The sequence below is a fragment of the Podarcis pityusensis genome (genome assembly GCF_964106645.2).
Source record: "Podarcis pityusensis genome assembly, chromosome: 12".
NCBI classification, from domain to species: Eukaryota; Metazoa; Chordata; class Lepidosauria; order Squamata; family Lacertidae; genus Podarcis; species Podarcis pityusensis.
The window spans coordinates 28600590-28627896 of NC_138037.1; the positions used below are offsets into that span (position 1 = coordinate 28600590).

Below are 27307 nucleotides of genomic sequence, written 5' to 3' on the forward strand. Positions count from 1 at the left end.
AGTCCTCAGGTTTCCCCCAAGCTTACTGAGACTGTGCCTCTTCCCCAGCTGGACCCTTCTCCCTCTAACCACTCATTGTCATCCTACCACCAACCCCCTGAGCCTTCTTCCCTTGGGGTTCCCCAGCTGCTGTCTCCTACCATTCCTCTGCATCCAACTGGTCTGTGACATCAGGCTATTTCTAGGGTTGCCATACGTCTGGAATTTCCCAGACATAGCCGGAATACTGTAGTTGGAAGCAGTGACTGGGCAGAAATCGCTGAAATGTTAGGGACGCTTCTCTATCCTCCATACATATAAACAAGAGGCATCATGGGAGTTCAAGGGTACCTTCCAACCAGACACAAAGGAGTGTGGCCTGGGGAGAATTCTTAGGGCCAAATAAACGGCCTGGAATGCCACATTTAGCCCCTGGCCTGAGTTTTGCCTCTCCTGCTTTACATCACCTTAACGGAGTCTCACAGTTGCCTGATCCCTTTGTCTGATTCATGGTCTGCATTGGTTAGGCAAATCAGTGACATGATGCTGACTGTTTAATTCACTCATCTGCCACAGGATGCTGAGTGCTTTAACCAGGGTAACCAGATGCATACCTGCCAACATTTCTCTGGTGAAAATAGGGACATCCCATTCAATAATGATAATTTTACTATTTATACCCCACACATCTTACTGGGTCCTCCCAGCCACTCTGGGCAGCTTCCAACATATAAAAAAACATAATAAAGCATTAAACATTAAAAAACCTCCTCTATACAGGATTGCCTTCAGACGGCTTGGTGGTCGGATAACTCCATACCCTCCAACATTTCTCCAATGAAAATAAAGACACCCTAAGGAAAAGTCATGCTGGCCACATGACCTAGAAGCTGTACGCCAGCTCCCTTGGCCAATAAAGCGAGATGAGCGCCACAACCCCAGATTTGGTCACGACTGGACCTAACGGTCAGGGGTCTCTTTACCTTTAAGGAAAAGTGGGACATTCTGGATCAAATCAGAAACCGGGATGGCTTCTCCAAATCAGGGATGTCTCTTGAAAATAGGGACACTTGAAGGGTTTGCAGATGAGTCAAATAGCTTAGGAGGGTGCACTTTGATTTGGTGGTAATGACTAAATGCAATGCATTGCTATAAATAAAAATATTGTTCGGCAGCTTTTGTTTATTGTTAGGCGCCACACTCGTCGCTGTGGTGCGGGGCCTGCTGATAATTTGTTTTGCAGCTACTCCTAATTAACTATGGTGTCTCTTCCTTTTGCCAGGCGCTTTTAAACAATTTCCCTCCTATGCCAGCAACTTGACAGGAAGTTAAGAAAGGAAGCTCGCAAGGCCCAGATTACACATAAAGCCTGCAGGCAGCTGACAGGCAATTATGTCTAATAAGGTGTTATGAAAACCACAGCACAGCAGGTGCAGCAAGGAGGAAGAGACAGCCCCCTGCTGGGTTTGCATAGAGATCAGAAGGAAAGTTAAGGGATAGGAACCGAAAAAGCACATAAAATATGAAGCGCTGAGGAAACAGGACATCCTTAAAGCGGCCGCAACCATTTGTAAAAGAGGTCCCAGGGTTCAAAAATACTAAGATTTTGCACTGGACACCTCTTGATTCTAGATATGTTTTTTTGTTGGGTCTCCCAATATTATTCAAGGCTCATTTATTTAGGGCGGCGCTGTGGGTTAAACCACAGAGCCTAGGACTTGCTGTTCAGAAGGTTGGCGGTTCGAATCCCCGCGATGGGGTGAGCTCCCATTGCTCGGTCCCTGCTCCTGCCCACCTAGCAGTTCGAAAGCATGTCAAAGTGCAAGTAGATAAATAGGTACCACTCCGGCGGGAAGGTAAACAGTGTTTCCGTGCGCTGCTCTGGTTCGCCAGAAGTGGCTTAGTCATGCTGGCCGCATGACCCGGAAGCTGTACGCCGGCTCCCTCGGCCAATAAAACGAGATGAGAGCCGCAACCCCAGAGTCGGCCACGACTGGACCTAATAGTCAGGGGTTCCTTTACCTTTACCTTTACCCACAATAGTTATAGTCTGCCTCCATGGTAGGGGACAGTAATATTTTTGAATACTTTTGAAGAGGAGATAGAGGAGATATTATAACCAGCTTTCTTTCTCCTGCTCCGGAGGGTAGGACCTGAACCAATGGAATCAAGTTACAAGAAAGGAGATTCTGACTAAACATCAGGAAGAACTTCCTGACAATGAGAGCTGTTTGACAGTGGGAGGTTGTCAAACCTTCCTTGCAGGTTTTTAAGCAGAGGTTGGGCGGCCATCTGTCATGGAAACTAGTTGAGATTCTTGCATTGCAGTGGGTTGGACTAGATGATCCTTGGGGTCCCTTCTAATTCTATGAATCTATGGCTATCAGTTGCTCATTTATTTAGGGTTTCACCCATTAGGGCTATGCTCTGCCTCCAACGTCGGAGGCAGCAATTCTTCTGAATGTTAGTTACTGGAAACCACAGGAGAGGAGAGTGCTCTTGTGCTTAGCTCCTGCTTGCCTGCTTTCCCATAGGCATCTGGTTGGCCACTGTGAGAACAGGATGTTGGGCTAGATGGGCCATTGGTCTGATCCAGCAGTGATTTTCTTACGCTCTTATTTTTTTGCGGCTTTTTCAGAGAATGGCAGCTGTGGCCAATTTGTCAGTTTCCATGTACTGGCTGTCTGTGTAACAATATGGGCCTGTGCTAGAGCCAACATAGGTGTGTATCTTGCTGTTGCAAGAGCTTCGAAGGAGGTACACAAAAAGCATATCCAAACTGGTTTTGCATGTACCACTGATAAACTGATGATCATTAGTGAAGTGAGAGCTCCGGGACAGAACAGGAGGTGCCATGCTCAATCCTTGGCAGAGGTGGGGAACATTTTTCAGCATGAAGACTTCATTCCCTTCTGGAGATCACATGCCAATGGTGGGCGGAGCCCAGGGCAAAGGTGGGCAGAGCAATTAATGTGAACGTTACCTTCATGCAATAGGCTAGTTTCTACACACAGTCACATGCCCCTCTCTTTCCCCTATCCAGGCAAGCAAGAGGCCTTATCAGAGTTCAAGGGCACATTTCAGCCAGGCAAAAACACTTCACGGGGGCCAAAGCTAGGCCCTGAAAATCCCTGACATGTTCTGGGTTTTGGGTGTAAAAATGGCATCGGGGAATTTTGCGAAATTGGATGTATGGCATGGCAGCACGATGGGAAAAGCTCCAGAAAGCTCAACAACTTTGTGGGTGTCAGGAATTTTACTTTTTCAGATACGGAAACCCCAGCCAAAGCATGACTGGGGAGGGATGTGACCTGGAGAGAGTCCCCAGGGCCAAATAAAGAATCCTGGGAGGCTGCATTTGTCCCTCACCTGGACCTGAGGCTCCCAGTCTGAGTTAAAAGCATCAGGTAACATGTACTGGGAAATATTTCTGTTTGAGGCCCCAGCGAATGGCTGTTAATCACAGAATCATAGAACTGTAGTGTTGGAAGGGACCATGAGGGTCATCTGGTCACAAGCATTTGTTCAAAGCTCATCTGTTTCCCCCCAGTTCATAACGTGGTGCATGAATGCTGATTTTGCAGCATGCAGAAGCATTATCATATCTCTCACCTGGAATTTTAGCATAATTAGCTAACTGACTATTGAAGTGACAGTGGATGCTCTGTGACACCATTGCTTGGACATTCCCTTGGTCTATCTGTTCACATAATCAAGGGTGCAGGACGTTCTAGCGATGTAGCAGAGGACAACTTGGTAGGACACCTAAAGGAATAGGACTTGATGGAATGGTTTAGACAGGAAAGCAGTTACATCAGAGAAGATGTTTAGCATTGTTAAACCATCACTATACTTCTTCATGTAATACTTCACTCAAAAATCATTACATGGAAACAAACAGCTTTAATAACAGCACTGAAAACACTGCCAACTAGAAATTTGTGTGATATTTAATAGCGCCATCTGGTGACTCCTCCTCAGTATTACAAAGCAATGAATTATAATATGCTAAGTACTTTGTCAAAAGGGATGCGGGTGGCGCTGTGGGTTACACTACAGAGCCTAGGGCTTGCCGATCAAAAGGTCGGCGGTTCGAATCCCCATGACGGGGTGAGCTCCTGTTGCTCGGTCCCTGCTCCTGCCAACCTAGCAGTTTGAAAGCACGTCAAAGTGCAAGTAGATAAATAGGTACCACTCCGGCAGGAAGGTAAACAGCGTTTCTGTGCGCTGCTCTGGTTTGCCAAAAGCGGCTTAGTCATGCTGGCCACATGACCCGGAAGCTGTACGCTGGCTCCCTCGGCCAATTAAGTGAGATGAGCACCGCAACCCCAGAGTCGTCTGTGACTGGACCTAATGGTCAGGGGTCCCTTTACCTTTAAGTACTTTGTCTTGTGGCCAGTTCAGGGACTTTGGTAGCCTTTGGGCTCAGAGGTCAGTTGGGATCAGGGCCAGATTTAGGTTTGATGAGGCCCTAAGCTACTGAAGGTAATGGGGCCCTTTATATGTCCAGCTGTCATTTGTCAGCAACAAATTGTCATTTTTGTGTGTGTTGAATATATGCTATATGGGAATTTATGGACCTAATAGGTATCTAAAGCCCTTTGCATATGCAGAATGCAGACACCCTATATATAGAAATGAGCAAACTAGTGATATTTTAGGGAGCAGGCTACCAGGCAGGGCCCATTACTTACATCATAGGAGCCTACACAACACAAAACACTTGCTGTATATAGTTTTTATTTTATTTGTTTTTTATCTTATATTTTGGAAATGTACCTCCAGTTTTTCCCCCTTTAATTTTTTTTGGGGCCCCCAAGAGAGTGGGGCCCTAAGCTATAGCTTGTTTAGCTTATACGTAAATCTGACACTGGTTGGGATGCCTGTGTTAACATTTAGCCTGTGGATGTTTAAATGTGCTTTGGAAGGCATCCCCCCCCCCCAGTGCTTCCTGCAGTAGTTTAAAAGCTGAGTCATGTATATTATAGTGGTTGCACATAACTGCTAAATTAGGGGTAACATGAACATAATGTTACCAAGGTTGTGCACCACCCCAATCTCTGCCAAGTGGTAGCAGAATTCCAGGGACATCCAGGCACTTACCCTGGGTCTTGTTTCCATTGGGAATCAAGATGCCACGGAAACTTTTGTGTCTTTAAGAAATATGGTGCATTAACAGATATTTACAGCCTGGGTGCAGTTGGAAGAACTGCAGAGTTTACAGCATTTGCATCTCAAGAGGACTTCGTCCTTCAGCGTTGCATTCAGAAGCTCTCTATGCACCTTCTCTGTGCTTCTGCCCCAATATCAGGGACCAGCAGGACGCTGACGAATGTGCACCAGACGTGGGACTGGAGTCTGATTCGGGAGAGGGAGTCAGAGATTTGTGGTGACCTGTACCAGCCAGGAGGCAACAGTCAGAGGCAGGGGATGCTACAGAGCTGGAAGGTGGAGCACAGGATGGATCAGAAGAAGAGGAGGAAGAGAAGCGAAGGACTGGGTGCTTCCTCACCCTCTCCTGTACCACTGCCTCCAGAACCAGGAGGAGATTGTTTATGCTGTTGACAGATAGGGCCATGATTATTATACTGTAGAATTCATTGCATGGTTATCTATAGGGTTGTAACTATTGACAGTTTTGTTGGTTATTATGCTCTCAATATGGACCATTTGTCATTTTTTAAAATTCTTCTGGCTTTTGTTTAAGCCACCTTGAGACCTCTGGTATAAGGTAATAGGCAAGTTAAATTAATAAATAAATTACTCATGTACATACACAGCTAAACCTGGATTTATTGAGAGATGAAAATAGAAAAAAATGATGTTGTTGTTTGATGGTCTGGCCATCAGGAGTGTCTGGTTTTGGAGATTTGTTAATGACTTGTTCCCCCTGTGTGTTCATATAGAATTAGTTTTTTTACATGGAGCAAAAAAAATCATAACTATGTATTCATAAACAGCATCTTCCTCAGAAAATCACTAATAATGTAACATTAAAATCCTCAGGGTTGAAAAAGAAAAAAGTCATCAGCTATGTACATGCGACACAATTATACATAAATTAACCAGTAATTCAAAGCATGTTTGGAGAAAAATATATAAAGTCCCTGCAGCTAGGAGAATTATGTTATCTTCACCGCTCTTTTGAGATGACTAAGCTGTCACATTTCTTTGCTACACACTTTTATCTCAGCCTTGCAAGTGCCATGCTAATAAGCGGGCGAGTTCAGCAGCTAATGTGGCACAGGCAGCTGGCATGAGAGTAAAGAAAAATGCTGTAAGCCATGAATATATTATATCACGAAACTATCATTACCAAATGGGAGTTCAGAGGGAGGTGGGTTGCCTCAGAGGGTACTGGAGCATACTTCAAACGGAGCCTGTTTTGGAATTATTCAAACATTTTTTCTCCAAAAAAATTACCGTAAATTGTATTTGATTTTTTTAAAATGATACATTATTTTAAATACATTTAAAAAATACATTATCCCAAGTGGGGCCTGCAAAAAAGTGTTAACGGTGAGAAGCACTCCCTGCTTAGGGTTCCATTTTCATCGTTACATTCTGCTCCAGAGGCAGTGAGGTATAGTGGTTAGAGTGTCGGACAAGGATCGGGGAGACCAGAGTTCGAATTCCCGCTCAGCCATGAATCTCGGTGGGTGTAGGCGCTGACTCCTAGGGGATAAGGTGCCCCAAATGTATTTTTTGAGGGGGGCTGGAGTGGGGAAGCTTGTAAGGAAGCATGGGGCAGATATTTGCAGCCCATCTGGCATCCCAGAGCAAAAAGGGAAGGGGGCAAAAAGAAACGAAGGGCATATGGCTGTCTGTCTCACTCATTTTCCCCCTCTCTCAACTCTCTGGCTGTTCCTTAAGTGCTACAAACCAGGAAGTCTGTGCAGCTTCTTTCTCAGCACCAGCTCGCCACCGCCGCCTCTGGCCTCTGTGCGCAATTGCAGCCACTTTCTCTGCGCCTCTCAGCTCTGCAAAATACCGTATTTTTTGCTCTATAAGACTTACTTTTTCCCTCCTAAAAAGTAAGGGGAAATTTGTGTGCGTCTTATGGAGTGAATGCAGCCTGCGCAGCTATCCCAGAAGTCAGAACAGCAAGAGGGATCGCTGCTTTCGCTGTGCAGCGATCCCTCTTGTTGTTCTGGCTTCTGAGATTCAGAATATTTTTTTCTTGTTTTCCTTCTCCAAAAACTAGGTGCGTCTTATGGTCTGGTGTGTCTTAAAAATACGGTAGTTTCCAGCCCCAGAAGGGCTCAGTGAAAGCACCCATGTCAAAACATTTTGCTTTCCACAGATAAATCACAAGATATGGAAAGGGAAAAACAGGCGCCATTACTGTGTACCATTTAGTACTGCCAGAAAAAAAGCACTGAACTTCTCACTCAACTCTGATGTCTTTGGTCTCTTCTCGTGCATCCTTCAGCTTTTGCACATATTGTTTCATTCACACGATGAGGCAGAAGACAACTTCATTCAGAGCATAAATTCTCATTCAGTGATATGTGTGTGTGTGTGTGTGTGTGTGTGTGAGAGAGAGAGAGAGAGAGAGAGAGAGAGAGAGAGAGAGTATGAGGGAACACTGAACTGCAGGCCTGGCCCTGTTGTGAGGCACACAGAATCTCTTATCACAGACGGTGAATTGGAAGAGATGGCCAAACAAATGCACCCCAGATTGCTTGCCTGAGTCCCTGCAACTGCCCAGCCGCTTCTGCCAGCTGCCGCCACTGCACCAGCCCCTGCCATCTGCAGCCTCCTGCCCAGACACTCCATCTGCTGGGTATATTTCACAGTGATGCCAGCTGCCTGCTGGGCCTGTGGGGAGCTTTCCGGATGAGTTTCTTTATCTCTCTCATTTTAAGTGCAGCAGCCACATCTGTTAAGTCTGCAAATGCTGCAAGGTTTTGCCAAAGCCTTGAGACGTTTTACTGGCAGGTTTGGGGAAGTCTTGTGAGACTTGGAGCAACTTCTGTATGCCACGGTGGCATCTGTGGTAAGTAGCTGCTGGCAGTGCAGCAGGGCACAGGGTGGCAGAGTGTGTGGGGTGACACTGCTACTGCTCTGTCTCAGGTGGAGAAATGAACCTGCTGGACTGCAGTTGTGTTGGAAGTAGTCAGGTGTTATGTCCTACTTGGTTCATTGCAGGAAACTGGAAAATTGCAATACTGTGACTGACAAATTGATCTCCTTTGGGAGGCATTCATCAAATTCAGGGATGGGGAGAACACCAGCTAGAGTCTAAAGTTGTGTACAACACAACATCAGGGTTGTGTTGGTGTTTGAATGCCCAACATGGTGGATTTCTACAGTCAGTGGTACGTCGGGTTAAGTACTTAATTCGTTCCGGAGGTCCGTTCTTAACTTGAAACTGTTCTTAACCTGAAGCACCACTTTAGCTAATGGGGCCTCCTGCTTCTGCCGCGCTGCTGGAGCACAATTTCTGTTCTCATCCTGAAGCAAAGTTCTTAACCCGAGGTATTATTTCTGGGTTAGTGGAGTCTGTAACCTGAAGCAAATGTAACCTGAAGCGTATGTAACCCAAGGTACCACTGTATCTGGTAGAAATTGAAATTGTAATCAACTCATAATTTTTGGTTAAAGATTCCCTAAGCTATCACTGCAATTTAAACTTGGTTTGATATTGTTTCAATTGTTTGTATGCAGCCTTGGAAGGGCTTTGCATAAATAATAAAATAAAATTTGACAATACAATGTTTACACCACAGCCTTTCCTTTTAAATGACCCAGGAGGTCAAATAAAGAGCTGGCTATGGCATAGAAGAAGAGTTTGGATTTGATATCCCGCCTTTCACTCCCTTTAAGGAGTCTCAAAGTGGCTAACATTCTCCTTTCCCTTCCTCCCCCACAACAAACACTCTGTGAGGTGAGTGGGGCTGAGAGACTTCAAAGAAGTGTGACACTTCCGGGTTGGCGCCATCGCCGAATGGCGGACTCCCTCCGAGCTCCGGAGGGAGCCTGCTCGGCAGGGGCTGGGTCCTACCGCACCGGCGATGCGGGGACCCTTAAAAACCACGGCCACGAGGGCCGTGGACATGGAGACTCGGCTGGCACCGTCAGCGCCCTCCCGACTCGTGAAGGAGCCTTTTTAAAGGCTACGGATCGGGTGCCGGGGAGAAGCGTGGTGCTTTGAGTCCTCTGCTATCCCTGCCGAGCGCAGCCGCATGCCATCCGGCGGAGAGCGCTGACTTCTTCCATTGAAAATTCGGACTTTTTAACAACAACCCGTGAGTAATTTGGAAACTGGGTTTAAAAGGAGGAAAAAAAGAATTTCCTTTTGATTTGGACACGAGCGGGGGGGGATCCAAAAAGGAAGTCAGTCCCCCCCCCTATTGTAAACCTTCTAAGACAAGGACGGGGAAACCAAGGTCCAAAAAGATTTGTATTGCTGATAAAAACTAAGAATTCCACGATGGGAAATTATAAGAACTGTGCTGGAGGACGAATTGAGGGAGAAGAAACGTAACCCCCCCCCCCTGGGAACCGGGGTGATTGAAGAGAGAGCCTGGTGAAAAGAGTCGGAGATTTTGACAGCTGTCAAAGTAGCTGTCAAAGTCGGAAAGCAGAGAGGATTTTATTATGAGAGCTTTGCTGGCTAAATTTGTTATAATTTGCTACAACTTTTTAAAACCTGGATACAAAATGGCGAAAACATGGATAACAATCGGACTTTTGGACTAGAGAAAACAAAGTTACAACAATCCCCCTAGAGGAGTTTCGGGACATTACAAAGATGGTCGTAAGTGGAAAAATACCATTGGAATTTTATAGAACTGGTTATCTTCTGGGAAAGCTGCAAAACGGAAATAATATTTTGTCTACAGGGTGTACAGCTAAAGGAGACAATAGAATTTTCTATTGAAGAAAGGAAGGGACTGAACGCAAGTTTTTGTTCCTGAATAACAATAATCCCTGCAGACTTACTAAGCTTCTGAATTAGAACGTTTCAGCAGCGGAACAAGAGGAAACTGGACTACAATTTGGAAAGAACAATGGGGGGAGCTTTATTAAAGATCTGAAGTTAAGTGTTTTAAAAAATAATTATGAAAGGAAAAAAACAAAACAAAAAAAAAAAAAAACCAGCAAGGAGTTGGGGGAAAATAGGCGATTTATGGATTGTAAGAATTCCAGGCGGATAACATGGTTTGGTGGTCAGGGGGAAATTAAACCGGGGACAGAGGGGGAGAACTAAAATCCAAAGGCTTGTCAATTTCTTTTTTTGAACTGGTTTTGTTTCATCTATTATATCTTTTATTTCTTATTTCTGATATTTCTATTATGTGGGGTGTCTTTATTATTAAAAAAAAAAGGGAAATTGTGGAATAAAAATGGGGTGGGCCCTGGGAAAGAAATTTTTGGCTTTTTATCAAGGGTATTGATGAGGAGTGTAGAAATTTTAAATTCGAACAATGGTCTAAACAAATTAAGTTTTTAATCAGAATTGAGAGCTTGTGGAGCCAACAATATGAAACAGGAATATGATAGGGGTGGGGGAAGGGGGGAGTCCCAGAAAGTGGATATATGAAAATAAGGTTCTGAATGTATTTTAACTTTTTACTTTCTGTATTTTTGAAAATTTTAATAAACATTATTTAAAAAAAAAAAAAAAAACAAAGAAGTGTGACTAGCCCAAGGTCACCCAGCAGCTGCATGTGGAGGAGCGGAGACGCGAACCCGGTTCCCCAGATTACGAGACTACCACTCTTAACCACTACACCAGAACCTGGTCAATGGTCAGGGATGATGGGAATTATAATTCAAAAATATCTGAAGGTTCACAGCTTCCCTGTCCTGGCAACTAATGGGAAGATGGCTGATCCCTCTCCCTCCTTCTCCCACATCCTGGTATTAACCTTAGAGACACTTTCACTTTTCACAAACATTTGTATGCATGTTTGTTTTTTAATGTCTCATTTGCCAAGTTGCTACGAAGCACTACAGAAACTCTGCTTGGACTCAAATTTGCTTTGTTTAGATCCTGCTTTGCCATGTAGAAGTCCCAAATCTCCTTGAAGCACCCTGCATCAATTTTTCAGGATTTGTCCAAATCCAACACACAACTCTAGTTCAAAGTACTCCTCTGCAGTCTGTGAAGTGATGGGCTGTTCACAATATGAAGCCTTAAGTACTCGGTGTGCATGAATTTATGAGCATGTCCCTGGTAAGTAGAAACATTTGGAGCATATCTTACCAGGAATTTCCAAGCAACCAAACCAGTGCTACTTGGCAGATATTATCCCCTAAAATAATTTCTAGCTTATGCTCAGTAGTGGATTTTTATCTAATTGCAAGTCACATATTTAATTATAGGGAGAGATCTGACAGGGGTTGATACTGCTCTTACCGTTTCTCTCAGCCTTGGAATTATTATTATTTAAAACTTTGCACACTTTCAATGAGAGTTTACTTTTCCTCTTCTACTGTTATCTACCACATTAATTTTTTTCCCTAGGGCTGGAATATCAAGCATGGCAACAATACTTTGCAACCAGTTTTGCATCACAGATTAATATCGCTAATCACAATCATGTCACTCCTGACTAATTGCCATCAAGGAAACATCCTTGACAAAGGATTGTGTCAAGTTATTTTCCTCTTAAAAAACAGGCTCATGGCAACTGAATGACACACCTGTTCCATTATTGATGTTTGTAACATTATTTACCTTTTAAAGTGTGGCCTAAATCTGTCTGCTGAATTCAGAGCAAGGCAACCTGCCATTGAAAATGAGTTTGTAAAACAACAGCACAAATGGTTACGTATGTGTGTGTGTGTGTCTGAATTGCCATTGGGAATGCAGAACAGAAGGGAAGCACATTCCAGCCTCCACTGTTGGCCTGCGGACCAAGGGTGTCCTGGGAGGCTGCACCTTCTGCCTCCCTGAAGGAGCAGAATGGGAAGGGGGAGAGAAGCAGCCTGGCCCATCCCTTAGCCAAGAAGGAGCTTTGCTTCTCCTCTTCCTGCCAGAAAGAACACTTGTCTCAAGCTGCTAGACACCATGGGTGTCAGGTGTGCATGCAGGAGCCAGGCCCTGTGACCAGGCCTGGGGCCTTCCTAAGTTTGTTCTGAAGAGGCAAGGCCTCACAGGTGAGGCCGATTGGTAACTCACAGCACCTGGTGGCAAGAGCTGGGAAAGGATATAAGGTCAGCATTTCCCTTCAGCTCTTTGCATTCCCTGCCTTGCTGCGTTTGGTTCCTTGATTCCTTGCTGCTTGGATCCCTGCCTTTGTGACTCCCAGTTCTCTGACCCTCGGACTCTTGGCTTCCTGACTCCTGGCTTCTGGACTCCCGTTCCTGCTCCCACCCCGCCATCTTGCCCCCGGTCCTGACGTCCCCAGCCAGGACTTCGATCGCCCGTGAGCCAGACCGTGACAATGGGACTGCAAAGCAGCAGTGACTCGTGGTAAAGTGAGTCGGCCTTCTAATACTAGTGTTCCTTCAGCAGGGCTGGCCCATCCCCAAGGCAGACTGAGACAGACACCTCAGGTGGTGGACTGCAAGGGACGCCTCTGCAGGTGCCCACCACCTGGTTTTTGGAAGTTGTCACTGAGCAACTGATGGAAAGTCCACTCTGGCCCTTTCCATCAGGCAGAGGACTAAAGGTTGTGCCGTTTGTGTTTGAAGGTTTCCTGGGTTTGGGGTATCATTGCAGCTTGTTGCAAGCCACCTTGAGAATAATTCAGGAGCAGCTGGCATGGTGCTGTGTGCTCACCCACTTGACACTGGTGCTTACCAGGCAGGGCAGGACAGCAGCGAGGTTAGGGCTGCACAAACACATCCAATGCAGGGCCAGATTGGCTTTTGCCAGTATGCGGGCACAGCCCTGAACTCACCAGTGCCCTACCCTACCCTGATAAATGGCAGCAGTGCCACTGTCAGTCAAGGGGCAATGTGGTAAATCTCTAATTGGAAATAAAGGAGCACTCGCCACCAAACGGGATTGGCATGGGGAGGCAGGAATAAATGGAGGTTTTATGGTAAGGCTAGTTAGCTTCAACTGGCTGCCTTCCATAATTTGTTGAGCTATGTGGAGAGAGAGTTTGTAGATGGCTAAAGAAGGCTCTAGACTTCTTCCTGAGGGGCTTGGTGGGCAATTGCTGAAAGTCTTGGAGGGTCTGTTGTAGCAGTTGTAATGTACTGTGCTAGACGCAGACCTCATATACTTAAAGCACAGTTGAAGCATATTTCCCTCCTCAAAGAATTCTGGGCATTGTAGCTAACTCAGAATTAGTTATCTTGCCACGGAGATCACGTTGGGAGGTTTAGATAAGCCTTTAGCTGATCCCTTCATGCCATGGGTAGGCAAACTAAGGCCTTCTCAATCCGGCCCATGGACGGTCCGGGAATCAGCGTGTTTTTACATGAGTAGAATGTGTGCTTTTATTTAAAATGCATAAAATGGGGCATAGGAATTCATTCGTCTTCTTTTTTCAAAATATAGTCTGGCCCTGCACAAGGTCTGAGGGACAGTGGACCGGCCCCCTGGTGAGAAGTTTGCTGACCCCTGCAGTTCATGCCATTGCCTTTGCCAGAGCTAGTGCGGTTCAGCAACTGCAAACACACACACAAGATGAGTTCTGTGGCACCTTGAAGAAGATCAGACTTTTCCATGGCATCTGTTTCCGTGGAGAAGAAATCAGACTTTGTCAGGTGCATGATACTCTCTCCTCAGCTGGTAAACACTATCTGCCAACAACAGACGATAACACTTCACACTCCTTCTCAGATTCTTATGCCACGAAATCAATTTACCTCATAATAAATCTGTAGCTCTTTAACAAGGTGCTGTAAAACACTCGCGCTTGCTTCTGTGCGTCTTGGTTCCCAGCAGGCGCCTGCTGCCAACAATCTCCCCTCTCCCCCCCCCCCCGTGCGCCATGTCATGCACCTGGGCTTCCCTGCCCCCCAATCTCTTATCCAAGTTGGCACCCTGCTCCCCTCGCATTAGGCCCCAAACATTAACATGTTGTTGTTTAGTCATTTAGTCGTGTCCGCCTCTTCGTGACCCCATGGACCAGAGCACGCCAGGCACTCCTCTCTTCCACTGCCTCCTGCAGTTTGGTCAAACTCATGCTGGTAGCTTCGAGAACACTGTCCAACCATCTCGTCCTCCATCGTCCCCTTCTCCTTGTGCCCTCCATCTTTCCCAACATCAGGGTCTTTTCCAGGGAGTCTTCCCTTCTCATGAGGTGGCCAAAGTGTTGGAGCTTCAGGATCTGTCCTTCCAGTGAGCACTCAGGGCTGATTTCCTTCAGAATGGAGAGGTTTGATCTTCTTGCAGTCCATGGGACTCTCAAGAGTCTCCTCCAGCACCATAATTCGAAAGCATCAATTCTTCGGAGATCAGCCTTCTTTATGGTCCAGCTCTCACTTCATGAAACATGAACATAGGAAGCTGCTGTATACCTAAGCCTGACCTTAGCGCTGCCTACACGGACTGGCAGCAACTCTCCAGGGCTTCATAAAGGGGGCATTCCCAGCCTTCTTTGCGATGCCAGGAATTAGATCTGGGCCCTTCTGCACGCCAAGCACATGCTCTTCCCTCGCCCGCCCCTTCCCCGCTGGCCTAGGGCGGAGTGCGGGGACGGCGAGAGTCTGCAGGGGGCGGGCCGGGGAGATGTCAGTGCCAGGGCCCAGGCTGGAGGGAAGCGGCGGCGGTTGCTGGGCGGAGCCAGCCAGGCCGGCGTGAGGCAGCACATTTCTCTCCGCGGCGGCAGCAACAGCAATAGCACCGCCAGATCTCACGCCGCGAAGCAGCAGCTTCTTCATCATCTCCCCGGGCAGCTGGAGCCGCCCGGGACGCAGCCTCTCTCTCCAGCGTATTGCCTTCCTCGGGGGAAGGCTGCACGTCCAGGCTAGGATTACCGTGCCAAGGTAAAATGCTGAGCCGGGTGCGCGCGGGTCTCTGTGGGCGGTGATGTCCTTCAAGCAACGGGGGGGGGGGGGGATGTTGCAGCTAGATCGCACCCCCGTCCCCTCCCTTCGGGCTGCAGAAGACCTCTCGGCTTCTCCCGTGCAACCCGAGACTTCCTCTCCATCGGCAGGTCTGGGCTTCAGTCTAGTTCCAGGAGCATCAGCTGGCAAGGGCTTGGTGGGCGGGAGTTATTAGAGTATTGCGGGGTTTATTTGCGGGGAGCAGATCGCAAAATAGTGTGGATTTTAATTCTCGGGGGCGCACCCAAAGTCTTCAGGAGGCGCTGCTACCTGCCCCCTGTCAGGAGAGAAATATGTCATCCGAGGGCTAAGGCATCCTTAGGTTGGTCTTATTCTGCTGGGATGCAGCCTATACTGGCGGGAGGGACGCGGGACAAGATGGCTATTCTAATTCCCCCCGCGGGAAGAAGAGGATTTTATCGGATTTGTCACTGCTTTGAAATGTGCAGTGCCTCAGCTTCACAGCAAAAAAGAAAAAGCCTCCATATTTTTGTGCGTTTCCCAAAACCAAATACCTGCTGTGCTGCTGAGAGAGGAAAATGGAAGTGCAGCTATTTTGGGAACGCCTTGGTTTGGCTCAGCACTGAAGGGGTTAAAGCAACCAGGAAATTAAAATATAGGCACTGGGTGGGTGGGTGGGTGGGAGAGAGAAAACACCCCCAAACAAGTCAGATGGGTGACCCACCAAGTAAGCAGGATGCAACAACAATATATATTGAGTTTGATAATAAATTCCAAAGAAGATGAATCTGTGAGTGAGAGGCCATTTTTTCCATTAGCAAGTTTCCCAATGCAAGTCTATACACATCTACTTCTGATTCCTTTTATCAGCCGTAAAACCCATTGAGTCCAATGGATCTTTCTTCCAGGGATAGCATTATAGCCTTGGTCATGGATAATGTTTTTAGCTTCTTAGAAGCCCAAAGCTTTCAACTTAACAAGCTAACGTAAAATCTCATTTAACCATTAGAATCCTATTCAGATGTTTGTCTCTTGGGTCATACATTCTGAGCTTGGAAAAGAGCAACGCTGTGTGTGTCTGCTTGGAAGTAAACCCAAGTAGAATTTCCTCCCAAGGCCAACATGACTCCTGTCTTGGATTCAAAAGATAGTTAGGGTGATGGAGACCATTTGAGGCATTTAAATGTTATCCTGTGGCCTCCCCTTCCAGAAAAAAATATCTGGAAAGAACAGGACTTATGGCCTGTAGCAATTAATTTGGTGGAAAGATTTGAATAAGGTGCATCTTGTCTAATCTCAGTAACCTCATGAGAGAAGAAACTGTATTCAGGAAAGTTCTCTTTTCTGTTAAGGCAAGGGTGGGAAACCTGTGATCATCCAGATGTTGCTGAACTAGAACTCCCATCACCCCATGACCATTGGCCATGCTGCCTGGGGCGGACAGGAGTCCAGCAGTAGAGGGTCAGGCTAGCTGCCCAATATTATGGGCTTGAAAATCCTACCCCTCAAGATGCAACTATCCTTCGTTTGCACAGGCATTCTTCTTACTGGCCTCACTGCACTGCTCAGACTACATGTCAGGATCAATATTGCATATACTTAGTTGCATAGCTATAGATCTATAGTTACGTTGAAGTATGCAGTTTTAATCCTGGCATTTTAAAATTTGCTACTCCTTTGATTCTGGGGTTGTATGTCTTATGGCTTATAGCAAGGATGAGAAACCTTTATTGGTTTTGGGTGGGAGGCAGATTTTTATCTCTCCTCCCCTTTGGGCCAACTTTAACAGGTGGGTGGGACAATCCATCAGTCAATCATCTGGCATCATAGTGACATCGAATGATTGACAGGTGTCAAAGCACAGTGTTTTCCAAATGGGCAGCAACCAGCTGGGTGTCAGGCCCTTTGGAAACGCAGTGCAAGGGTCATTGCAAGCTGTATAGTGCAATCCACCCTGGAGTCTTTAATTGAGGGATGGGTTGGAAATTTTATCTTTGAAAAAGTAGCAAACTCAGTCTCTTGAGGGTGGATCACTATGTAGCCAAAATGGCACGATCCACTTGCAAAAGGGATATTGCCAGGCTTGCGGAAGTCCAAGGTTTGCGGAAGTACAAAATAAACACACACAAAACACAGGGGAAGGGTTGACTCAGTGGAAGAGCATCTGTTCTGCATGAGAAGTCCCAGTGTGGTATAGTGGTTAAGAACGGTAGACTCGTAATCTGGTGAACCGGGTTTGCTTCCCCGCTCCTCCACATGCAACTGCTGGGTGACCTTGGGCTAGTCACACTTCTCTGAAGTCTCTCAGCCTCACTCACCTTACAGAGTGTTCATTGGGGAGGAAGAGAAAGGAGATTGTTAGCTGCTTTGAGACTCCTTAGGGTAGTGATAAAGCGGGATATCAAATCCAAACTGTTCTTCTTCTTCTTCTTCTTCTTCTTCTTCTTCTTCTTCTTCTTCTTCCTCTTCCTCTTCCCAGTGTTCAATCCCTGGCACCTCCAAGGTAGCACTGAGAGACAGCCTTGTCGGAGAAACTGGAAAGCTGCTGCCAGCCAGAGTACGCAATACTGAGCTAGATGAACCAATGGCCTGACTTGCTTCGTAACCCCTAAGAGAGGCTGACCCACAAAGTGGTCCATGATAGCAAAAGACTGACTGACTGTTGACAGTGATAGTGTGTGTGTGTGTGTGTGTGTGAAAGAGAGAGAAAGAGAGAATGGAATGTAGTATCCTGGACAAGGGCATGGCTGGCTGGAATCCTGAACAGGTGCACTCTATGTTGTTTTGGTGTAGGTCTCATTTGGGTTATTCTAATAGACCTCCTGGAAACATAGAAAGACTCTGGATTTGGGGCAAATTTGGCTGTTGATCCTCAAAGAGTGAAAGCAGGCCAGGGAAAGCTGTAGAGCTCTGGCACCCACTCTCTGGAGCTGGTTTTAGGCAGCAGTGGCCTTTACCTGGGCTCGGGGTACCAGAGGATCAGGTAACATTAATGCAAAGAGGCCATGCACACAGCAACACTCCCATCTAACCCTTAAAACTGCTTGAGGGTTATGCAGTTGCATGTGATTCCTGTGATAAACATTGGTTTATTTTGATCGACTAAAAGCTTTTTATGCTTGAAGACCTGATGAAACATGTGCCAGGAGTGCAGCAAAGCAGGATAAATTGGGCAGAATGCATAAGCATTGTGCTTGCTCATGCTAAGACCTAATGAGCCAGAAATCCTTGCTTGTTGTGATGTGCGAGCACTGCCATTGCCTTCTTTGAAACATAGAGGCAGCAACTACATTCTTGGTTATAGAACTGTCCTTTCAGAACTAGCTAGGGCCAATCTTGCTGGTCGATTACTGTTTTTCACACCCATCTGTCTCGGGAGACAATGGAGGAGTGTACCTTTGCAGTGGGGTCAAATTATTGGAAGGTTGCAGCACCTGCTGTGGCTGTAGAGACTGATGTAGGAGAGATGTTTTCTTGCAGCTGGGGCAGATAAAGGCGTCTGGCCATGCTGCCATGGTGTTTCTCCTCTCTGCGCTCCTCCCAGCGGTCATTCCTCTGGTCAGTGCTATGGATGCATGTCCTGACTGTCTCTAGGCACTGTGGTCATTTGCATATATTTGCATATATATGAGAATCTGGGAAACTAGATAGAGTGGATCTGATCTCATCAGCATTGTGCCTTGCAGTGCATTCAGTTGCCCTACAAGCAAAGTTTTGTTAAAAAAACAATTATTTAAGTTTTAAAGGAAGGGAAGGCTGGCCACAAAATACATGGGTCTCAAATCGTTCACCCCCACAACAAAACCCTGCAGCCAAGGCATCATTTGATAGTAGAAATTACAATGTGATTATGCGAATTGGCTTGAGGAATTGCTTAATTTGGCTCCACTTTGTCCTCTTCTCAATTAAAATTAAGAAAAATTGGACTGTCTCAAGCTGCATAAGTTACTTGAAAATGGAAAGTGGTCTTGAACATCTGATTAAACTAAAATGGTGGTGCTCTTCAGGTGAACGGTGCATCCGTCACAACAGGGTCAATAATTGTGGATCAAATGGTCAGCTGTCATGACAAACCATGGCTGAGCATTCTTGCTCCAGACACATGGGAATAGGAATAGGAATGGGGGTCACACACAAGTTGAAGGGCTGCAGCAGCTTGTTCCTGTACACACTTGTTACACTAAACCATGGTTTAGCATGACATATTAGCATTACTATTTCTTAAATTTATATAAAATATGTATTTATAAATTTATATAAATTGTTAACTCAGCCGCTGTCTGCATGGGAAATCTTATGGGAGGAACGTTTTATGCAAGTCTCCATTTCAGAAGTCTCCTACTCAGTAACAATTCCCCATTATGAATTGCATGCTGAGGACTCAATTTATTTTGCACATTTTACATCACAAAATCAATGGGATAGATCAGTTTCAGAAAACCATTAACTCCACTTGATGTGCTTGTCTGAGATAATAGTTGCTGGAACAATATTTAAAGTTCTCCAGAGATTGTTCCTGCTAGTGACAATAATGACAGTGACTTCAACATGACTGCAATTAATAAGTCTATGGTGTGGTCCAAATTATCAACTAAGCTACCTAGAACTGTGCAAATTTAGGTTGTAATCTGTGCACACTTGCTTTGGAGTGAGCCCCACTGAACACAGGCACTTACTTAAAAGGTTTGCTTTGTAAAGATAATCAGTGTTCATACTGAATCCCAGCATGCCATCAGATCATAACTGCCAATTTTTCTTGTTCCATGATGTTGCACATTTCCATTTCTACTTCTGTGGAATGTTGCTTCAGATCTTTCAGATAATATGTTGCTTAGTTCTGGAACCAGAAAATGAATTTCCCTGAAGCATGGGAATATACCTTTCCATATGATCATCTCTGTAGTTGGAAAACAGGGAAGGCTATCTTGATTAACCTGCAGAAGATTTGATGAACACACTATGGACTTTAATTGATCTGTACAATTTGGGTGATGGAACAATATTTAATCTCAATTTGACTATTGTTAAATTTTGATGACATCACAACACTGCCTTGTGTATGTTCATTTCAGTTCCTGGACAGAGGAGGCTACGGAATCTTGAGATACAGTGTGTCCCTAAATCAGGACTGGTTGCTTGTCCTAATTTATACTTTCCCTTGTGCTGGGTCCAGCTGTTGCTCTCATGCAGTTTGTTTTTTCGTTCTTAAGTAAGAAACTTCACAGCAAACTGTTACACAGCAAAGTAACATTTCCCCCCCTTTGGTTACAATGAGAATAGAATATACTTTTTCAGCCCCTTATTGCTGGCACCAAGAACTGCAGATTATAATGAAGACCCCCACAAGTACTGCCCTATAAATGAAACCAATCTTCATAATGTCTGTTTATGACCTTGCTTGCTAAGAGTATTTCCAGGGGCAGGGTCTTGAGTTTTTTATATAGTGTAGGAAATAAAATGAATCCCCTACAGTGAAATACACTTCCGGATTCACTAGCCCTGTGATCACAAATATCTGATGAATCAGCTGCTTTGTTACTGTTGGTTTCTAATGCTTATTATACCAATAACAAACTATGTACAACTTTACAGGACTTTCCCATGTTTTGATTAAGAAAAGCCTAACTGCAGCCAATGTAAAGCATACAAGCTCTTTGGATCTTACTTTTGTAATGTCTTCTTCAAACACAAGAAGTACAGTAGTTTGGGAGTTTTCCTAATCATTTGTCTACAATTCTAGATATTTATCATAGTACTCTATTCCAATACCTCTCTATCTGTGGCCATTGCTCCCCAAAGTGCACATCAGTTCCTTTCCCCCACATCCTTTCCAACAGTTTGGGGAGACAGACTTAGCTGTACATAGTTCCATCTGTGCAACATTTCCACAGCATTCTTCCAATTGTATGCTGACCACAGATCTCACTGGCTTTCTGCTGCTTTGGAGTTATTTCTTCCCCCAAATACTTCCCCTAAATTATCTTGGTACCCATTACTGTTTCAATTTGCCATTTGTTGTAAAACCTTTGTTGCCAACAGCCTAGTTTTGACACCCATGACCCTAAAACATGGAAAAACATTTCACTTAAAGCAGTGTGACAAAGGTTCCATGTCATTTTTGGGGGCGGGGAGAGGAGCGGATTAGAATGCCAGTAGTCAGCTCTATGGGAAGCGTTGTGGTCTAAACCACTGAGCTTTGGGCTTGCCGATCGGAAGGTCGGCGGTTCAAATCCCCGCGATGGGGTGCGCTTCCGTTGCTTGGTCCCAGCTCCTGCCAACCTAGCAGTTCGAAAGCACGTCAAGTGCAAGTAGATAAATAAGTACTGCTCTGGCGGGAAGGTAAATGGCGTTTCCATGTGCTGCTCTGGTTCTCCAGAAGTGGCTTAGTCATGCTGGCCACATGACCCGGAAAGACTGACTGTGGACAAACGCCGGCTCCCTTGGCCTGTAAAGCAAGATGAGCGCTGTAACCCCAGAGTCGTTTGCGACTGGACTTAAATGTCAGGGGTAAAGGAAAAGGGACCCCTGACCATTAGGTCCAGTCATGGCCAACTCTGGGGTTGCGCCTCTCATCTCGCTTTATTGGCCGAGGGAGCCGGCGTACAGCTTCCGGGTCATGTGGCCTGCATGACTAAGCCACTTCTGGCGAACCAGAGCAGCGCACGGAAACGCCGTTTACCTTCCCGCCGGAGCAGTACTGATTTATCTACTTGACGTGCTTTCGAACTGCTAGGTTAGCAGGAGCAGGGACCAAGCAACGGGAACTCACCCCGTCGCACGGATTTGAACCACCGACCTTCTGATCGGCAAGTCCTAAGCTCTGTGGTTTAACCCACAGTGCCACCCGCGTCCCACTACTGTCAGGGGTACTTTACCTTTTTTAGTCAGCTTTATGCTCTCCTTTGCATCGTCCCCCCTATCCAAAATTATAACTGATTTTATTTAGATAGCATTCATTTAAAAACATGTTTACAAAATATAATCTGAGAAGTACATGCAAGAAGGGGATGGGTTTTCCTAACTTCAACCTTCCTAGAACGTTTTCTGTGTCTCTGTTAACAAAGCCTGCATTGAACAGACAGACGGCGCATTCAGTTTCCCCGTAGTGGGCTTGCATTGTACATTTAGGCCATCACTGCAGGGATCAATGAGGTTACCAGGTCAGCTGTTAACTGGGACAACTATGAAACTGTTATTGATTTTCTAAACTGCAACATCTGCAATTTTTGCATTGTCTAAACAAGGTAAAAAAAAGATAGGTAGCATTCTGAGTTGTGAATTACGGTATCTATGGAATCTTTATACACTAATAGCAAAGTCATTTTCTGAGTCGGAATCCCTTTTCTGGTTAAAATGGCACGACCCAAACAGAAGAATGAAGTAACAACAGGATTTTTGGGTAGTGGGGACAACGACCCCCTGCAGAGATATAAAACATCCTTAGGAAAAACAAACAAAGGGAGTGTACTCAGCAATGCCCTTTTGAGGACTGAATATGTCCAGAGGCATGGCATGCTTACTTTTGATTGGGGGCAAGGAGATTAATGGATTTCCATGGAGATGGTGAATAGAATGGAGTATACAGGAAAAGGGCATAACAGGCTGGCTGGAACCCTGAACAGGAATATGGCACAGCGCAGCATTTTGTTGCAGGTCCCACTATGGCTGCATTCATAGAATCATAGAATACAATTGGAAGTGATCCTGCGGGTCGTCCAGTCCAACCCCCTGCAATCCAGGAATCTTAACTAGATCTTATGACAGATGGTCATCTACAACCTCCTAAGGGAGTCTGTTTTACAATCGTACAGCTCTTACTGTTGGAAAGTTCTTTCTGATGCTTAGTCGGAATCTTCCGTCTTATAACTTGAATCCATTGCTTCAAAGTCTCTCTAGAGAGGAGACAGCAAGCTTGCTCTATCATCCATGTGGCAGACCTTTAGATATTTGAAGATGGCTGTCACATCTCCTCTTAGTCTCCTCTTTTCCAGACTAAACATACCCAGCTCCTTCAGCTGTTCCTAATAAGGCTTTGCTTCCAGACCCTTGATCACCTTGGTCGCCCTCCTCTGCACGTGTTCTAGCTTGTCAATATCCTTCTTAAACTGTGGCACCCAGAACTGGACACAGTACCCCAGGCATTTATTGCATTGGTTTAACTGGGGTTTTTATTTGTTCTTAATTAAGAAACTTCACAGTATAAAACTATAGACAGCAAACTGTTCTACAGCAAAATAGCATCACATTTTTTCTTTCGCTGCAGTGACAACAGAATATGATTTTCCAGTCCCAATTTCTAACATTTTGGGACCTTCCAGCTATGAGCACTTGCTGCTCACCATGGAACATTTCTGAAAGTCACACATCACAGCACCAATCCACTTCATCCTGAGGAAACATAACCATAAACCATTGAATTGCATCTTTTCCTTCACAGATGGCTCTTAGATGCGCCATCAGAGGAAGGGTGAGGGAGTAGGGTTACCATATTTCTAGAAGTATAATTATTTTGCCCCTTTCCCTGCACCTCCCCACTCCCCCAACTCTGCTCCAGAAGGAACAAGTATGCTTCTGAATACCAGTTTCCGGGATCCACAAGTGGAGAGAGTGCTGTTGCACTCATGCCCTGCTTGAGGGCTTCTTATCAGATTGGCCACCATGAGAAAAACTGAGGCTGCTGAAGAGCGAGAGACCATCTTGGCTGTGATTCCTAGAAGACCTGCTCCTTGCCTTGCAGGCCTTTTCCCTCCTGGCCTGAGAGGGAGGGGCCTGGACTCAGTGGCGTAGCGTGGGGGGTGCCAGGGGTGCCGGCCGCACCGGGCGCAACTTCTGGGGGGGGCGCGAGTCCAGAGGGAAGGGGAACGCCCCTCGCTCAGCCCGCGCATCCCTCGCCCGCCGGCAGCTTCTCCTCCTCGCCTCGCTCAGCGCCGCCGCCGCGGATGCCGCCCAGACCCCCCAGCGCCCAGGGCCATTTCCCGGGGAGCCTCCTCTGGCACATGCCCCGCGCAGGAGGAGGAGGGGGAGGCGGCTCCGGGATGCTCCCTCCCGCCCCGGGAGGCAGAACGCAACGCACAACACACACACACCCTGTCGCCCCCGCGGCAGAGCAAGGCAGCCAGACGCGGAGCAGGGAGAAAGGCTCGGGCTCACCTTGGGGCAGCCTCCGGAGAAGCGAGTCCCGAGGAGGAGGAGGAGGAGGAGGAGGAGGAGGAGAAGCCGCCGCTGCCGCTGCCGCTGCCGCCGCCGCCGTGCGCCCCCAGCACCGGGAGAGAGGCCGCTGGCCGCCCGGCGGGCCGTGGTTCCTTCCTCCGTCGGGCGCCCAAGGGGAGGGGGCTTTGGCTGCCTCGGCCCGCGGGGGCTCCACAAATAATAAATTTAATAAATTCCTTTTTTTAAAATAAGATATTTATTAAAGTTTTCAATTTTATACAAAGAGAAAAATGCAAAAAATAGAAAAAATATATATTAAAAACACATAAAATTCACAACTTATTTTTCAATAACATATTTCCCTGACCTCCTCATACCTCCCCTTCTTGTTTTCTAGTTCAAATTATTTGTTCAGCAAATCCTTATCTCATAGCATTACCGCTAAATAACACCTTATTTTCTATCCAAGTTCTTGAAACTTAAACTTTTACTTTAAAAAACCATTTTTTCATAACCTTTTATACCATTACAGCTAGAAACCACTTAACGTAATTTCAATCCAACATCATTCAACATTCCTTAATATTGCAGTATTTCTGTAAATAGTCCTTAAATTTCTTCCAATCTTCTTCTGCCGACTCTTCTCCCTGGTTGCGGATTCTGCCAGTCATTTCTGCCAATCCCATGCAGTCAATCAACTTCATCTGCCATTCTTCCAGAGTGGGTAAATCTTGCGTCTTCCAATACTTTGCAATGAGTATTCTTGCTGCTGTTGTAGCATACATAAAAAAAGTTCTATCTTTTTTAACACCAACTGGCCAACCCAGTGGCGTAGCATGGGGGGTGCAGGGGGGGCCGGCCACACCGGGCGCAACATCTGGGGTTAGGGCAAATCCATGGGTTAGGGGGCGCAAATCCACAGGTTAGGGGGCGCAAATCCATGGGTTAGGGGGCGCAAATTACTTGCCTTGCCCCGGGTGCTGACAACCCACGCTACGCCACTGCCTGGACTGACTCCAGCTGCAAAAGCTGAGAATGCCAAACAGAATATTGAGCTGAGATATTGCTTAGGGGTTTTTACCGGAGGGCAAAATAGTTGTTGTTAATTTTTTCCACCTTTATTTGGTATCTTATGATTTATATGGAAATTGTTCAGTTTGGTTTTGTACTTCTTGGTGTTTTGTTTATTACTTATGACTACTTTTGTTATGTTTGTAGTTAACATATCTTTTTTATTTGTTGCCTGCCACCCTGAGCATGGTTTTAACTTAGGAAAGGCAGCATACAAATAAAATGATTGATTGATTGATCAGGATGTTGGATTAGACTGCCTTTGGTCAGATCTAGCCAGTCTCTTCACAAGTTCTTATAATGGGGGTTCCTCTGGAACAACATGGGAGGTGGCATAGGCGAAAGGCGCTTGGCAAAAATCATCTCCCTTCCATTCACCAGATCAAAGACTCTTCCATGAATGGACGGCACACCCATTGGGCGCAACCCATTAGCTCTGCTGGGAGCTCATTAAAAAAACAAACACTATTAACATTTTCAAACTTTTTGAACCAAATGATCCGAAATCCTTACAAACACTACAGCGTTTTAATGATGATGAAATGGCCTATTCTTCTATTTGGCAAATGTCCACAAATGCTGTGTGTCACTCTTTCACTGTCTTCTGAGTTGTAGGAATCAACAGTTGTGCTGATGAGACAGAATGGCATTGTGTGGAGAACAAAAAGGGTGATGTCACTGTGCATTTGTGCTGAGACGGCCTGTGGGAAAACTGTGCCATTCTTTCCCATCTATTCTCCGTCTATGGAGGAAGGCAGATCACATTACTAATGAGGAGGCAGAGGGAGGGAAGCGCAGTGTCTGGCTGATACTACATAGTAGATCTGTGTAAATACTCTAAAACCACAGACTGCATTCCAAGCATCAGCTTCACGCTGCCCTTTAGAATCACAGCCGATTGAGTAACAAAGGCTGAGTGCTCACCACGCATTTAAAGCACATTACTTTCCACAATGAATCCTGGGAGGCGTAGTTTACCTTGCACAAAGCTATAATTCTCAGCACTCTTAACAAACTACAGTTTCCAAGATTCTTTGAGAGGTGGAGCCATGTGCATTAAATGTACACAGCCTAAAACAAGGGTGGGGATCCTTTGTCAGCCTGTGGGTTGCATTCCTTGTGGACTATCTTTATGGGGCAGTGGATGTGACTCTTAGGTTCAGTAGGCTATAGTCTAGCCATGCAAAAGTCAGAGCTTCCTACCTGTATCTGTCTCCCCCAGGCAAGCAAGTGGCATTATAATTCGACAACACATTCCAGACAGTCAAGAACTACACCTTCTCTCTGCTTGCACATGCATGTGCGCACACATGCACAGACACTGGTGTCACTGGGAATGGGTCTAGGCACCATGCCCCTAAAACTATGAGACACTTGTGTCAACACTGCAAGTGACAAAATCCAACTGTGGATGTATCTTAGGAAATATCTTCCTGCAAAGTGCCAGCACAGTTTAAAAAGTGTAGCAGAAGATCTAGTGCATGGAAGGAATTGCATACTCTTCAAGTGTTCAATTCTCCAAGGACAGTCCTGGAATTACAGAAGCCATCCCGGTTTCTGATTTGATCCCGGAATGTCCCAGTTTTCCTTTTTCTCCATGTCCTGGAGAACAAGTGGTGCAAAAACAGAGTCCTGTTCATACTGAAAATAAAATACCTGCACAAAATGAAGGAGATGTTGATGCTGGCATACAAAGCTCTTGCTATAATTTTGAAGGAAAATGTAACCAATCCACTTTAAATTCTTTAATTGGAATGCTGCAGCAGCCAGCCACTTTTTAGGAAATGCATGGAGTGTTTATTTCTTTATTGTAAATTGAGCCTTTCACACTCTACTCAGAACTAAGACCCAATGAGTTCAATAGGATTTACTATTGAACTGTTCCTGATCATTCTCAGTTTCCATTATTATTATTATTATTATTATTATTATTAAGTCATCTTCCAGCTAATTTTTTTAATTCCATTTATCTGCTGAAGGTGTTGCACATGATCCCTTCCCTCACACATTTTTTTCTTTTCCTAATATAGAAGAGAATGTCTCTATTTCATCTGAGAAATGTTGAGGAGTATGAAAGTGATGTCTCGTAAACACAGGGCAACTTAGGGGAAATGGGTCAGGGTGGAATATTTTGTCTGTATGATGATTGTAATATGTTGAAAATTAAAGAGAAAATGAGGACGAGGAA

At 45.7% G+C, this 27307-nt stretch overlaps 1 protein-coding gene and 1 long non-coding RNA gene across 5 annotated transcripts in view; both read left to right on the forward strand.

Moving 5' to 3' along the window:
• Positions 1–27307, forward strand: part of DYNC1I1 (dynein cytoplasmic 1 intermediate chain 1) — a 253297-nt gene that overhangs the window by 27885 nt on the left and 198105 nt on the right. Inside the window, exon 1 of one of the 4 annotated variants that reach the window (XM_080974758.1) lies at positions 14637–14877. The exons of 2 other annotated variants lie outside the window; for them this stretch is intronic. The gene's annotated coding sequence lies outside the window, so the exon portion shown is untranslated. Of the gene's footprint in view, positions 1–14636; positions 14878–15166; positions 15260–27307 lie in introns of those variants that run through there. One more of the 4 variants, XM_080974759.1, reaches the window with a different exon arrangement.
• LOC308459542 lies at positions 1903–5758 on the forward strand. Its single transcript, XR_013978104.1, has 2 exons — positions 1903–3386; positions 5291–5758. It is a non-coding gene; the product is annotated as an uncharacterized lncRNA (long non-coding RNA).